Raw genomic sequence first — 11,625 nt, forward strand, 5'->3', positions numbered from 1 at the left:
CCGCCCAGCCAAACTGAGCAATCGAGGAAGAAGGGCCTTGGTCAGGGAGGTGACCAAGAACATGATGGTCTCTCTGACAGAGCTCTAGAGTTCCGCTGTGGAGATGGGAGAACCTTCCAGAAGGACAACCCTCTCTGCAGCAATCCACCAATCAGGCCTTTATGGTAGAGTGGCCAGACGGAAGCCACTCCTCAGTGAAAGGCACATGACAGCCCTCTTGGAGTTTGCCAAAAGGCACCTAAAGACTCTCAGACCAACAAGATTATCTGGTCTGATGAAACCAAGATTGAACTCTTTGGCATGAATGCCAAGCGTCACATCTGGAGGAAACCTGGCACCATCCCTACGGTGAAGCAAAGTACAGAGATCCTTGATGAAAACCTGCTCCAGAGCGCTCAGGACCTCAGAGTGGGGCGAAGGTTCCCCTTCCAACAGGACAACGACCCTAAGCACACAGCAAAGCGATTACAGCCTTGAGTGTCCCGCCCTAATTGCTCCACCCTCAACTTCCGGACTTGTCTCCATGCTGTTGTGCTGTTTGTTGCTACTTGGCTATCTGCCAAACTTTTCATTTTTTACTTTTAATACATTTACCAATGTCTTAGTTTTTTCCTTGCTCTACTTTTTTCATTCAACTTTTTCACCCCGGATGCTTTATCTGGACATGGTTCTACAGGACCTCCACCAGCCAATAAAGCTATGTAGTAACATTAACACTATGCCATCGAATTGCAGTCGCTGTACTCATAATATACAGGAGAACTATCACCTTATGGTGAGGATAGCCATGTTGCAAGCACAGCTTCAGATGCAATCATTAGGCAAGGGCAATTTAAGTGTAGGAAAGGATGAAACAGCGTCTGTGCCACCAGTAAGTACAGACAGTAGTATAAATCTGCCCGCACAGTCCCCGCAGCCGGACAATTTTCTCAAGGCTTCTGGAAGGAAATGCTGTCGGCATGCTCAACCGGTGTCACTCATTCAGCCGACAGAAACTTTCAACTGGTTCTGCCCATTAAGCAACGAGTCTGAGTCAGAGGCCGAGCCTTCTCAGGTCTCTCCTCCACCCGTTATGGGGTCTGAGCCACCGAAGCCTCCCACCATTAGCTCTGACAAATTGAAAACCTTAGTCATTGGTGACTCCATTACCTGCAGTATTAGACTTAAAAAGAATCATCCAGCAATCATGCACTGTTTACCAGCGGGCAGGGCTACCAACATAAAGGTTAATCTGAAGATGGTGCTGGCTAAGGCTAAAACTGGTGAGTGTAGAGAGTATAGGGATATTGTTATCCATGTCTGCACCAACAATGTTAGGATGAAACAGTCAGAGGTCACCAAGTGCAACATAGCTTCAGTGTGTAAATCAGCTACAAAGATGTGTCGGCATCGAGTAATTGTCTCTGGCCCCCTCCCAGTTAGGAAGAGTGATGAGCTCTACAGCAGTCTCACAACTCAATCGCTGGTTGAAAACTGTTTTCTGCCCCTCCCAAAAGATAGAATTTGTAGATAATTGGCCCTCTTTCTGGGACTCACCCACAGACAGGACCAAGCCTGGCCTGCTGAGGAGTGACGGACTCCATCCCAGCTGGAGGGGTGCTCTCATCTTATCTATGAACATAGACAAGGCTCTAACTCCTCTAGCTCCACAACGAGATGGGGTACAGGCCAGGCACTAGGCTATTAGCCAGCCTGCCAGTTTAGTGGAGTCTGCCACTAGCACAGTCAGTGTAGTCAGCTCAGCTATCCCCATTGAGACCATGTCTGTGCCTCGATCTAGGTTGAGCAAAACAAAACATGGCAGTGTTCACCTTAGCAATCTCACTGGAATAAAGACCTCCTCCATTCCTATCATTATTGAAAGAGATTGTGATGTCTCACATCTCAAAATAGGGTTACTTAATGTTAGATCCCTCACTTCCATCGTAGTCATAGTCAACTGCAAATTGAGAAATCATATGACTAAACTGAATAAAAATAAGAAGAAACTACACTATGAAACAAAGATAAATGACAAAAAGAATGATAGTAAAAAGCTTCAGAGAGGGCTTCCCGAGTGGCGCAGCGGTCTAAGCTGTGTTACTACGGATCCTGGTTCGATACCGGGCTGTGTCGCAGCTGGCCTCAACCAGGAGACCCATGAGGCGACGCACAATTGGCCTAGCGTCGTCCAGGTTAGGGGAGGGTTTGGCCGGCCGGGATGTCCTTGTCCTATCGTGCTGTAGCGACTCCTGTGGCGGGTTGGGTGCATGCACACTGACACAGTCGCCAGGTGTACAGTGTTTCCTCCGACACATTGGTGCGGCTGGCTTCCAGATTAAGCGTGCATTGTGTCAAGAAGCAGTGCGGCTTGGCAGGGTTGTGTTTCGGAGGACACATGGCTCTCGCCCTTCGCCTCTCCCGAGTCCGTACAGGAGTTGCAGCGATGGGACAAGACTGTAACTACGAATTGGATATGAAGAAATTGGGGAGTAAAGGGGGTAAAAAAAAAGCTTTGGAGCACCTTAAATTACATTTTGGGAAAAAAGCAAACTCGGCTCCATCATTCATTGAATCAGATGGCTCATTCATCATAAAACCAACTGATATTGCCAACTACTTTAATTATTTTTTCATTGGCAAGATTAGCAAATTTAGGCATGACATGCCAGAAACAAACGCTGACACTACACATCCATTGTCATTTTGAATTCCATAAAGTGAGTGTGGAAGAGGTGAAATAATTATTGTTGTCTATCAACAATGACAAGCCACCGGGGTCTGACAACTTGGATGGAAAATTACTGAGGATGATAGCGGACAATATTGCCACTCCTATTTGCCATATTTTCAATTTAAGCCTACTAGAAAGTGTGTTCCCCCAGGCTAGGAGGGAAGCAAAAGTCATTCCGCTACCTAAGAATAGTAAAGCCACCTTTACTGGCTCAAATAGCCGACCATTCAGCCTGTTACCAACCCTTAGTAAACTTTTGGAAACAATTGTGTTTGACCAGATACAATGCTATTTTACAGTAAACCAATTGACAACAAACATTCAGAATGCTTATAGGGAAGGACATTCAACAAGCACAGCACTTACACAAATGACTGATGATTGGCTGAGAGAAATTGATGATAAAAATATTGTGGGGGCTGTTTAGTTAGACTTCAGTGCGGCTTTTGACATTATCGATCATAGTCTGCTGCTGGAAAAACGAATGTGTTATGGCTTTACACCCACTGCTATATTGTGGAAAAATAGTTACCTGTCTAATAGAACACAGTGGGTGTTCTTTAATGGAAGCCTCTCCAACATAATCCAGGTAGAATCAAGAATTCCCCAGGGCAGCTGTCTAGGCCCATTACTTTTTTCAATCTTTACTAATGACATGTCTATGTGGATGACTCAACCCTATACAGTTTTTTTTTTGTCATTTAGCAGACGCTCTTATCCAGAGCGACTTACAGGAGCAATTAGGGTTAAGTGCCTTGCTTAATGGCACATCAACAGATGTTTCACCTAGTCGGCTCAGGGATTAGAACCAGCGACCTTTCGGTTACTGGCACAACGCTCTTACCCACTAAGCTACATGTCAGCTACTATAGCAACTGAAATGACTGCAACACTTAACAAAGAGTTGCAGTTCGTTTCAGAGTGGGTGGCAAGGAATAAGTTAGTCCTAAATATTTCTAAAACTAAAAGCATTGTATTTGGGACAAATCATTCACTAAAACCTAAACCTAAACTAAATCTTGTAATAAATAATGTGGAAATTGAGGTGTCTAAACTGCTTGGAGTAACCCTGGATTGTAAACTGTCATGGTCAAAACATATTGATACAACAGTAGCGAAGATGGGGAGAAGTATGTCCATAATGAAGCGCTGCTCTACCTTCTTAACAGTACTTTCAACAAGGCAGGTCCTACAGGCCCTAGTTTTGTCGCACCTGGACTACTGTTCAGTCGTGAGGTCAATTGCAATTGGCTCAGAACAGAGCAGTACGGCTGGCCCTTGGATGTACACAGAAAGCTAATATTAATAATATGCATGTCAATCTCTTCTGGCTCAAAGTGGAAAGAGAGATTGACTTCATCACTACTTGTATTTATGAGAGGTATTGATATGTTGAATGCACCAAGCTGTCTGTTTGAACTACTGGCGCACAGCTCGGACAACCATGCATACCCCACAAGACATGCCACTAGAGGTCTCTTCACAGTCCCCACATCCAGAACAGACTATGGGAGGTGCACAGTACTACATAGAGCCATGACTACATGGAACTTTTCCACATCAAGTAACTAATGCAAAATGGAGAAAAATACACCTTATGGAACAGCGGGGACTGTGAAGCAACACAAACATAGACACATGCATACAAACACACGATAACATATGCACTATGCAAACACGTTCACATGGATTTTGTGTTGTACATATGTGGTAGTGGAGTAGTGGCCTGAGGGCACACACTTAATATGTTGTGAAATCTGTTATGAATGTATTGTAAATACATATGTTTTTTTAAATGTATAACTGCCTTTAATTTTGCTGGACCCCAGGAAGAGTAGCTGCTGCCTTGGCAGCAGCTAATGGGGAGCCATAATAATAAAAAATTCACTGATCATAATCTTGATGTGATTGGCCCGACATGAAACATGGCTCAAGCCTGATGAATTGACTGTGTTAAATGAGGCCTCTCCTCTTGGTTACACTAGTGACCAAATCCCCCCCGCATCCACAGACCCACTCCAAAAGGCTTTCGGAGCCATAATCGACTCAGTTGGTTTTGTTCAACATGTCTCCGGACCTACTCATTGCCACAGTCATACCCTGGATCTAGTTTTGTCCCGTGGAATGAATATTGTTTTTCCTATCGGACCACAATTTTATTAAATTTGCAATCGCAACAAATAATCTGCTCAGACCCAAGGATCATCAAAAGCCGTGCTATAACTTCTCGGACAACCCAAAGATTCCTAGATGCCCACTCCTTCCACCTACCCAAGGACGTCGGTGTACAAAAATCGGTTAACCACCTAACTGAGGATCTTAATTTAACCTTGAGTAATACCCTAGATGCAGTCGCACCCCTAAAAACAAAAAACATTTGTCACAAGAAATTTGCACCCTCGTATACAGAAAATACCTGAGCCCTGAAGCAAGCGTCCAGAAAATTGGAACGGAAATGGCGCTCCACCAAACTGGAAGTTTTCCAACTACCTTGAAAAGATAGTACCGTGCAATATCAAAGAGCCCTCACTGCTGCTAGATTATCCTATTTTTCCAACCTAATTGAGGAGAATAAGAACAATCCAAAATGTTTTATACTGTTGCAAAGCTAACTTAAAAGCAGCATTCAACAAGAGAGGATGGCTTTCACTTCAGCAGTGATCAATTCATGAACTACTTCATTGAAAAGATCATGATCATTAGAAAGCAAATTACGGACTCCACTTTGAATCTGCATTTTTCTCCAAAGCTCAGTTGTGCTGAGTCTGTACAGAAATGCCAGGACCTAGGATCAATGGAGACAACAAGTTTTTTTTCTTGACACATTCATGAAAATAGTCATGGCCTCTAAACCGTCAAGCTGCATACTGGACCCTATTCCAACTGAACTACTGAAAGAGCTACATCCTGTGCTTGGCCCTCCTATGTTGAACATAATAAATGGCTCCCTATCCACTGGATATGTATCTAACTCACTAAAAGTGGCAGTATTAAAGTCTCTCTTGAAAAAGCCAAACCTTGACCTGGAAAATGTAAAAAACTATCGGCCCAAATCGAATCTCCCATTCCTCTCAAAATGTTTTGAATAAGCTGTTGTGCAGCAACTCACTGCCTTGCTAAAGACAAATAATGTATACAAAATGCTTCAGTCTGGTTTTAGACCCCATCATAGCACTGAGACTGCACTCGTGAAGGTGGTTAATGACATTTTAATGGTGTCAGACCAAGGCTCTGCATCTGTCCTCGTGCTCCTAGACCTTAGTGCTGCTTTTGACACTATCGATCACCACAATCTTTTAGAGCGATTACAAACCCTAATTGGTCTACACTGACAAGTTCTAGCCTGGTTTAGATCTTATCTGTTGGAAAGATATCAGTTCGTCTCTGTGGATGGTTTGTCCTCTGACAAATCAATTGTAAGTTTCGGCGTTCCTCAAGGTTCCATTTTATGACCACTATTGCTTTCACAATATATTATATCTCTTGGTGATGTCATTCGGAAACACAATGTCAACTTCCACTGCTATGCGGACGACACACAGATGTACATTTTGATGAAACATGGTGAATGCCCAAAGTTGCCTACCCTGGAAGCCTGTGTTTCAGACATAAGGAAGTGGATGGCGGCAAATGTTTTACTTTTAAACTCGGACAAAACAGAGATGCTAGTTCTAGGTCCCAAGAAACAGAGATCTGCTGTTGATTCTGACAATTAATCTTGATGGTTGTACAGTCGTCTCAAATAAAACTGTGAAGGACCTCGGCGTTACTCTGGACCCTGATCTCTCTTTTGACGAACACATCAATAATATTTAAAGGATAGCTTTTTTCCATCTTCGTAACATTGCAAAAATCTAACTTGTTTTCCAAAAATGATGCAGAAAAGCTAATCCATGCTTTTGTCACTTCTAGATTAGACTACTGCAATGCTCTACTCTCTGGCTACCCGGATAAAACACTAAATAAACTTCACTTAGTGCTAAACACGACTGCTAGAATCCTAACTTGAACCAACAAATTTGATCATAATACTCCAGTGCTAGCCTCTCTACAGTTGCTTAATCTTAAGGCAAGTCTGATTTCAAGGTTTTACTGCTAACCTACAAAGCATTACATGGACTTGCTCCTACCTATCTCTCCGATTTGGTCTTGCCATACATACCTACACGTACGCTATGGTCACAAGATGCAGGCCTCCTTATTGTCCCTAGATTTCTAAGCAAACAGCTGGAGGCAGGGCTTTCTCCTATAGAGCTCCATTTTTATGGAATGGTCTGCCTATCCATATGAGAGACACAGACTCGGTCTCGACCTTTAAGTCTTTACTGAAGACTCATCTCTTCAGTAGGTCCTAAGATTGAGTATAGTCTGGCCCAAGAGTGCGAAGGTGAACGGCAAGGCACTGGAGCGACAAACCTTCCTTGCTGTCTCTGCCTGGCCGGCTCCCCTCTCTCCACTGGGATTCTCTGCCTCTGACCCTATTACGGGGGCTGAGTCACTGGCTTACTAGTGCTCTTCCATGCCGTCCCTAGGAGGGGTGCGTCACTTGAGTATGTTGAGTCACAGACGTGATCTTCCTGTCCGTTTTGCGCCCCCCTCGGGCTTGTACAGTGGAGGAGATCTTCGTGGGCTATACTCAGCCTTGTCTCAGGGTTGTAAGTTGGTGGTCGGTTGATTTTCCTCAAGTGGTGTGGGGGCTGTGCTTTGGCAAAGTAGGTGGGGTTATATCCCACCTGGTTGGCCCTGTCCGGGGGTATTGTCAGACTGGGCCACAGTGTCCCCTGACCCACCCTTGTCTCAGTCTCCAGTATCTATGCTGCAATAGTCTATGTGCTGGGGGTTATATCTGGTGTAATAATCCTGTCTTATCTGGTATCCTGTGTGAATTTACATATGCTCCCTCTAATTCTCTCCCCTTTCCCCTCCCGGAGGACCTGAGCCCTAGGATCATGCCTCAGGACTAATTGGCCTGATGACTCCTGGCTGTCCCCAGTCCACCTGGTCGTGCTGCTGCTGCAATTTCAACTGTTCTGCCTGCTGCTAGGGAACCCTGACCTGTTCACCGGACGTGCTACCTTGTCCCGGACCTGCTGTTGTCAACTCTCTGTCTCTCTACTGCACCTGCTGTGACCTCTGAATGCTCTGCTATGAAAAGCCAACTGACATTTACTCCTTCATGCTATGGTTTATATGTGTTGAGCTGATTGTAATGTTCATGATATGTTTTATCTGTGTTGAACTGATTATAATGTTCATGCTATGTTTTATCTGTGTTGAGCTGATTGTCATGTTCATGATATGGTTTATCTGTGTTGAGCTGAATGTCATGTTCATGCTATGGTTTATCTGTGTTGAGCTGATTGTCATGTTCATGCTATGGTTTATCTGTGTTGAGCTGATTGTAATGTTCATGATATGGTTTATCTGTGTTGAGCTGATTGTAGTGTTCATGCTATGGTTTATCTGTGTTGAGCTGATTGTCATGTTCATGATATGGTTTATCTGTGTTGAGCTGATTGTCATGTTCATTATATGGTTTATCTGTGTTGAGCTGATTGTCATGTTCATGCTATGGTTTATCTGTGTTGAGCTGATTGTAATGTTCATGATATGTTTTATCTGTGTTGAGCTGATTGTAATGTTCATGCTATGGTTGATCTGTGTTGAGCTGATTGTCATGTTCATGATATGGTTTATCTGTGTTGAGCTGATTGTCATGTTCAGGATGTGGTTTATCTGTGTTGAGCTGATTGTCATGTTCATGCTATGGTTTATCTGTGTTGAGCTGATTGTCATGTTCATTATATGGTTTATCTGTGTTGAGCTGATTGTCATGTTCATGATATGGTTTATCTGTGTTGAGCTGATTGTCATGTTCATGATATGGTTTATCTGTGTTGAGCTGATTGTAATGTTCATGATATGGTTTATCTGTGTTGAGCTGATTGTCATGTTCATGCTATGGTTTATCTGTGTTGAGCTGATTGTAATGTTCATGATATGGTTTATCTGTGTTGAGCTGATTGTCATGTTTATGGTTTATCTGTGTTGAGCTGATTGTAATGTTCATGCTATGGTTTATCTGTGTTGAGCTGATTGTAATATCCATGCTATGGTTTATCTGTGTTGAGCTGATTGTCATGTTCATGATATGGTTTATCTGTGTTTAGCTGATTGTCATGTTCATGATATGTTTATCTGTGTTGAACTGATTGTAATGTTCATGATATGGTTTATCTGTGTTGAGCTGATTGTCATGTTCATGATATGGTTTATCTGTGTTGAGCTGATTGTCATGTTCATGATATGGTTTATCTGTGTTGAGCTGATTGTCATGTTCATGATATGGTTTATCTGTGTTGAGCTGATTGTCATGTTCATGATATGGTTTATCTGTGTTGAGCTGATTGTCATGTTCATGATATGTTTATCTGTGTTGAACTGATTGTAATGTTCATGATATGGTTTATCTGTGTTGAGCTGATTGTCATGTTCATGATATGGTTTATCTGTGTTGAGCTGATTGTCATGTTCATGATATGGTTTATCTGTGTTGAGCTGATTGTCATGTTCATGATATGGTTTATCTGTGTTGAGCTGATTGTCATGTTTCTACCTGAATGGGTCTAGTTTCATTATAACCTGTTATGATGTAAGTAAAGGGAAGCTGCACTCATTACTGTTTCACATTAGCACTCCAATTTCATCAAGTATGTGGCAGTCTAGCTATTTGTTATTTGAGATTTTATTAGGATCCCCATTAGCTGTTGCAAAAGCAGCAGCTGCTATCTACGAAAAGTTCAAGAACTCTACTTTGGTCATGTTTTGGTTAATGTTGCACTTCATCTTGTGTCTTTTCAGGATCTACGTGAAGGATTGTGAGCTGGAGTGGCAGCTGTCTTCCGCATGAGTGAACAAGAAGCAAAAATACACATTATGCTACTGTATGTTATCTTGACATTTATTACTGTACTTGGCTAATAAAGTTCCCCTTTTCCTTGAGAGCAACAACACTTTCCCATCTATTTCCTATGCTTCAGTGTCACATTCATGTAATGGTGAAGATGTACAGTTTAGAAAATTGCAAGTATTCCAGAGAAATGTACTGCAATTGGCATAATCCCTTTTGCAGGGCTTTACATGTAGTATGCTTGATGCTGAACACTATCCTTTTCATATTTTTCAGGAGTTGAAAGCTCCCCCACCGGAGTCAGCATGGAGGGAGGGGAGGCCACATCCATATCCTGGAAGTGATATGTGATGATGGATGAAGCACTGGGGGGATGCCACTCCATCACCCCACCAGTCATCATCTCCTCATCCTCCCAAGGTGCAGCTGTGGGCTCCTCTTCCTCCCAGAAGGGTCCACATGTGGAGACTGGAGAAAGAGAGGGAGAAGGAGGTGACTGCTAGGGAGGCACGTCTTATGGCCATTTTAGAGGCCATGATTAAGAAGTAGGTTTATCTTTTTTGCATGTATTTTATTTATAGCTATTCATTTTCTACTGTTTTGTCGACGTCCTTTCTTTTTTTTTCACCCAAAGAGGATTTCTTGTTTCTCATTGAAAAGTGTTTCTTGTTTGTAAAAAATAATAATAATGTATACTGGTGCGTCTACTGTTGGTGTGTTTTACTTTCAACATTTCAACATTCCAAAAACAAACAAGCAGGACATCATGAGTAGCCTAGCTATAGTTGGCTAGGTCAACCAATCTTTGAGCGCATGCATCCTCCTGGAGAGGGACAGTTCATGGCTTGATCAGAGGAAGGTGGTCAGAGTGATGGTTGATGAAGAGTTTGGTGACGATCTTGTAGAGGGCTACTCTGGGAACCAGCCTGAGTGGTGTTGCCACTGGACTTCTGCTTCACAATGTCTGGCACCGACTTGGGTGATGCCTCAGCAGCTCTGGGCTCCAGAAAGCTCACCACACACAGTTCAGAGTAGCTAGCCAGTCGTCCTCACTATGAGCCCTCTGCCTCAGCACTGCATTCCTCTACTGCATCTCCCATTCCTCTCAAGCTGCAGGTGACTCTTCAGTTGATACATGTGTAGCCCTACGGTACACTCAAGTTTACTCAAAATACATTGTTCCAAATACTAGCTACTTAGCTAACGTTAGCCCAAAACAACAACACTCTGGCACTCTGGTGTTAATGAAAGGCAATGGTGAAAGATGGTTGGGGCTACAGACGATCCTTTCCGGTTTAATATGTGAAGCTGTAACCGATGGTGCATTGAAGACAACTGGGAACTCGAGAAAAAAAACGTGCTCCGACTGGGAAAATAGTTTTGAATCATCATCCAACTCGGAATTACAAGTTAGAAACTTGGGAATCATCCTAGAGCTCCGACTTCTCCAACGTGAAGATCACCGCCGTCACGATTTTTCCCAGTTTGAGCTCATTTTCTTTCCGAGTTCCCAGTTGTCTTGAATGCACCAAAAGTAATAGATTTCGGTCGTGGCATACTGCATACCTTTTACTAAACTGTATGTGCTAAATAGTACGAAGTACAATTAGTACACAGTATGCAGTTTAAGTAAATAGTTTAAGTAAATAGTAGGCAAGCCAGATTTCAGACATGGCCACTGACTCAATGTGGGTTGGGTGTGTACATGGGTTAAGACAGTGTGTACATGGGTCCATGGTTGCCTGGAAACCCGACGTTGAATTGCATTTTATTCTACGTCAGGGAAATTTTTTTGTTTGGATCAGGAAAGTTTCCTCTCACGACCTCTACAAGTCAGCATGTTGAATAAAATGACATTTAAACATTCTCTACTGGTTGTCTGTGCGGTTGGTCCTTTTGGAGGTAGGAATGTGAGACAATATATTGACAGGAAAGTATAATTACATCAACTTTTCAAAGTGCTGGTACTGCGTTCAGACATGCACAGAACCATGTGCTGTGA

The sequence above is a fragment of the Coregonus clupeaformis genome, unplaced genomic scaffold, assembly GCF_020615455.1.
Source record: "Coregonus clupeaformis isolate EN_2021a unplaced genomic scaffold, ASM2061545v1 scaf0484, whole genome shotgun sequence".
Classification (NCBI taxonomy): Eukaryota; Metazoa; Chordata; class Actinopteri; order Salmoniformes; family Salmonidae; genus Coregonus; species Coregonus clupeaformis.